Raw genomic sequence first — 4,863 nt, forward strand, 5'->3', positions numbered from 1 at the left:
CCTAAAGAGAAACGACACGTTGATAACTTAGATCCTCCGTTTACTGGAAATCTGTTAAATTCTAGCAGAAGGTTAGACGTCTATAGAGAATTCGTTTGGCACCTCTATTCCTCAGATTTTCCATTTTCAAAATTTCAAATAAATTTACTAAAAGAGCTGTGTAATCAAGTTCGTTCTCTTCACAAACTGTCAAAGGAATGTGTGGAAGATATTTTTTTGTCAAGTATCAGGATGCAGAAATTGACCTCAAATTTGATTTAGATTCATTCGTCAGTTTTCTACCTCATATCGATGATAAGGAGTTTTCTCAAATTCATATCAGCCGTTATATCGCCGCAATAATTTGTGAAATAGAATTTTGAATTGAAAGAAAAAAACGTAACCCTTCAAAATTTGTGAAAGAAAGAAGCCCAGTCTCCCCCTCCTTCCCCCGCCGCCTTCCGACCCGCGGGAGTTTACAATGACAACTTCCGGACACTCATTCCCGATCGTGAGACTGCCTGTTGGACGTTCGATGGCACCTTACTCCGACCTGAGCTATGCAACAATGAGATCGCCCTTGATCCTTGCCGGATGTGCTTGACGGTCCCCCATAACACGTTCACTTGGGGACTTCTTACTCCAGCTGTTCCAAGAGTGTCCGCTAGTTGAACCGCGTCCAGTAGACTCCCTGTTCCGCTCATCCCCTTCGTCAGCTCTTTGATCGGGATACTATTACCTAGGTTCCTAAACTTGGAATGGATGGCGGAGCGTAGGTGGTAAGCAGTTATATATGTATACGGTGCTTTACTCGTAGACGCTTCTCCAGCTCTCGCAAGAATTGTATGGGAGTCGTCCTCGAAGGGAGTTCCCGAATGACCGTACCGAGGAATTCTACCGTACTCCGTGCAGCTATTGTTGTTGATCCTTCAGAGCCTACCCAAAGGTTCAGGCCGGATTGTAGGAAGTGGTTGAGAAGTTTTTTTATTTCTATGAGAAGCTCTACGGCACCCACGATTCCCAGTAGTAAGTCGTCAGCATATCGCGCATAACAAATCCTTATTAAGTAATGGCTTTTTAAGGGGTCCTGATTCCGCGACCAGTGTGTCACTAGGTCTATCGTCCCAACCCTATCACTAATGATTGACTTATGTCAAGGGCTGGTAAGTCTAACGGGGTCCTCAAACGAAAACGTGGATCTCGACAAAAAAAGAGAAGTACAAGCAACTACATCAAAAACCAACATCTATACGGAATAGGAGCCGATAGCTTGGGGATGAGATTGGGTGTTCGAGTACCGATGTACAACTAAGTAGATGTCTCACGGGCGAAGGAATAGAGTAAGGCTCCACCTTCGAAAAAGTCTTTACTTGAGGGCGGTTGCCGCTTTCCTTCCTGCAAACGGAGGTCGCCATTCGCCCCACACTGAAGAAAGAGTACAACAAGAAGATGAATACAAGAGATAGAAAGGCCTGCTGACCCTATCCTTCTTCCATACTCACAGCGAGTCCATTGTGCTTACGAACGAGGGGAGCGTCTTCAATGTGAGTTGTGCGTGGATTTTTGCCTAAACAGTTGAGTTAAATAGTGGCGTTTGTTGTTTTCGAGTCCCCCCTGCCTTCGGCTCCTAAAGGTACCTTAGTTCTCCATAGGCATCTGAAGGCGGAGTGGAGTGAAGGCATTCTCTTGGGAGAAGCCCGCCAGCTTACTATAGTAAGAGAAGAGGGCGCTATTTAACAGTGGTTACGTTTTTGTGAAAGAAAGAAGGGTTACGTTTTTTTCTTTCAATTCAAAATTCTATTTTGAATTTTGAAGGGTTACGTTTTTTTCTTTCAATTCAAAATTCTATTTTGAATTTTGAATTGAAAGAAAAAAACGTAATCCTTCAAAATACCACTTCTTTCTCTTTCGACTTCGCTTCTTCTAAAGTTCAAGTAAAGGCTTCTGTCCTAAGAAGAAAGGCTCGAAAGTCTAAAGCTATTATTTATACTTGCTCTCTCCCTGAAGTGGATGTGGAAAAGCGGGCGCTAATGCAAGGAAAGGAGGTGTTGTTCGTCCACCTCTGCTCCAGCTGATAAATTACCTTGTAGTCAGAGGAAACTCAAACTTAAGCTAGAACCGGAGAAGAGAAGATACTTCGGGTTTAGTCCTATTGCCTGGAAGTAGAGGGGAGTTCACTCACACCCAGGGCTGCTTCATTCTCCTAAGCCTCAGAATAGACACCTTGCTGAAGCCCTAGGAGGGGAAGGAGTTAGTCTTCTAGTCTCTCCAAGACTTATTGGAAATGGAAAGCCAGGGGAATGCCACCAACTCCCTTTACTCCCACGTTGGAAAGCATATGAACTTGACTGAACTGAATGACCAGCCCCGGGCTGGGGTAAAAGAAGACTAAAAATGGTTATTCCTACATCACAACCTAAAAATCTTGACCCAATCATTGCGGGTATCCTTGAAGAGGGCCGGAACTTCCTACAAACAGAGTGGAGTGGTAAAGGCGAATGAGCCGGTTTACCCAATTAGGAACAAAAGCATGAAATTGCTTGATGGTTCTTGGTTTACGAGAATTTATTATGCTGATGGTCTATCTACAATCATCCCCTATGCCCCAATTCGATCTGATTCAGGGCAGGAGCAGGCCGTGTATTATCTCAGCAGGGCCTTACAGGGCCTAAGAATAATTATTCGCCGATCGAGAAGATGTGCTTATCGCTCTACTTTGCAGCAACCAAGCTCCGACACTACTTCCTTTCCACAACAGTGTTGGTAATTGCTCGAACGGACCTGATTAAGTATATGCTGACCAGACCCTTGTTGAAAGGGAGAATTGGGAAGTGGATCCTAGGGCTATCCGAGTTCACTTTTCGGTACGTTCCTATAAAGGCGGTCAAAGGACAGGCATTTGCAGACTTCTTGGCAGATCATGCCATGAATGTTTTCGAACCAGTGGAGCTCGATGAAGAAGTCCTCGCCTTTGCAGAGGTGGTTCCATGGACTCTCTACTACGATGGATCTAGCACTTTGGTGGCTGCAGGGGCCGGAGTGGTATTAATATCACCTTCAGGCCAGGCCCCACAAGCTGCTAAAAGATTGAAGTTTCAAACCTGGCGGTATCACCGCTTAGGAAAAACTGCTTTCGTGCGGTCTCTTTCTTTTTCGGATGAAGGTGAGTGGCAAAGTCTGGTTCAACTAAGGAGTAGGTCGTCCTATCTGATAGAGCGGGTAATGCTCAAATTCTTTTTTTTCGTATTTGGGGTTGACGCCGAGAAAGACTAAAGACGGGAGAGCACGCACAGACATCCTTGGGAAAGCACTAATGAACTACGCCATCCCTGACACTTATGCGGTGAGATACCAACCATCCGATATCGCCCACAAAGCTAAGAGGCCACTGGCATCGAATAATACCCATAAAGAACGCTAAGGTGCGAGCTAGGAGACTGTCTTATTCATAGCACAAGGGCAGATGGCATGGCTTACTCTTTTGGCTAGGTCTAGTTCGGATAGTCCTCCTCAAGGATACCCGCAATGATTGGGTCAAGATTTTTAGGTTATGATGTAGGAATAACCATTTTCTCTATATCCCCATCTGTGTATAAGGGTCAGTAAGCTCCGAATCCCGTTCGTTCCTTTCTTGGGTCAAGGAGCAATTTCAAACATTTCCATTTTGATATTGGATTTCCCTTTTCCCTTTACTAGTAGGGAAAACGTAACCCTTCAAAAATACCACTTCTTTCTCTTTCGACTTCGCTTCTAGGACCAACCAATTCATTCTTGAAATCCACTTCCTTCTCTTTTGATATTGAATACCACTTCTTTTCTTTCCACTTCAAAATTCTATTTTGAATTTTGAAGGGTTACATTTTTTTCTTTCAATTCAAAATTCTATTTTGAATTTTGAATTGAAAGAAAAAAATGTAATCCGTCAAAATACCACTTCTTTCTCTTCCGACTTCGCTTCTTCTGCTCTGGTTCTGGCCGAAAAGTCAACTTCCCTCTGGTCGATACAAGCGAACTTCTCTCTCCTCTCAAAGCGAATGCTTCCCTCTTAATTGAATCAGACTTGATGAGAAGTAAGCTTAGCTGGTCGACTTACTTTCTTCCTTTGGTCGAACTAGTCCCTTCCTGATAAGTCTTGGTATTGGATCAGCCTAATCTCTACTCTGTCTCCTAGTCTCCCAACTTTCTTTCCATGAAAGGAAAGGCAAAGAAGGATTGGGTAGGGATGTGGGCATAAAGGTACGTTTGAACGACTAAGGTTTATGGGTGGAGTTTCTATGAAGACGAGGGATTTAGCGTAGAATGAAAGGTTAACCATTTGCTGTTTCCGGGCGAGGTTCCTAGTCTACGGGATTGGGCTCTGGAGAAGCTCATTCCTTGGATGGATCATTACTTATCTCTATAAGAAGGAGAGCAAGACTGAAAGAACCTACTGATTCTTGCCAGCCATAACAACCAGAAAGTGCTTTCCATAGTTCAATAGAGACGATTTCCTTGAATGAAAAGAATCGTTTGACTTGGAATGCCGAAACCTTGAAAGCAAGGAAGGCCTCTTTCCATCCATAGAATCTGTTCCTTATGCTAGCACTTTCAGCTATCTTTCTGAACCTGGTTCTAAACAGATTCGCTAGTTGGGTCAATGGGTACTCTTTCACTAGTGATTGTAAGCTAGGTTTAGTGTGTGAGACCGCGATCCACAAACTGACACATGTGACTCACCCTTTACTTGGGAATAGAGAGGGGAAACATAGCATGTCACAAGAGCGAGGCGAGGTTTGGAACTCTACTGCGAGAGGGACGCCTTGCGAGCCGGGCTTTTAGAGATGAGGCCTTTTGGCAAAGCCAAGTCAATTTCGGGCCACCAAACCCTGCAACTGATGTAAAGGC

At 44.3% G+C, this 4,863-nt stretch overlaps 1 pseudogene; it reads right to left on the bottom strand.

Moving 5' to 3' along the window:
- Nucleotides 1-386: 386 nt before the first annotated feature.
- LOC139849668 (uncharacterized) lies at nucleotides 387-2,417 on the bottom strand (annotated as a pseudogene).
- Between the last annotated feature and the right edge of the window lie 2,446 nt (nucleotides 2,418-4,863).

The sequence above is a fragment of the Rutidosis leptorrhynchoides genome, chromosome 5, assembly GCF_046630445.1.
Source record: "Rutidosis leptorrhynchoides isolate AG116_Rl617_1_P2 chromosome 5, CSIRO_AGI_Rlap_v1, whole genome shotgun sequence".
Lineage (NCBI taxonomy): Eukaryota > Viridiplantae > Streptophyta > Magnoliopsida > Asterales > Asteraceae > Rutidosis > Rutidosis leptorrhynchoides.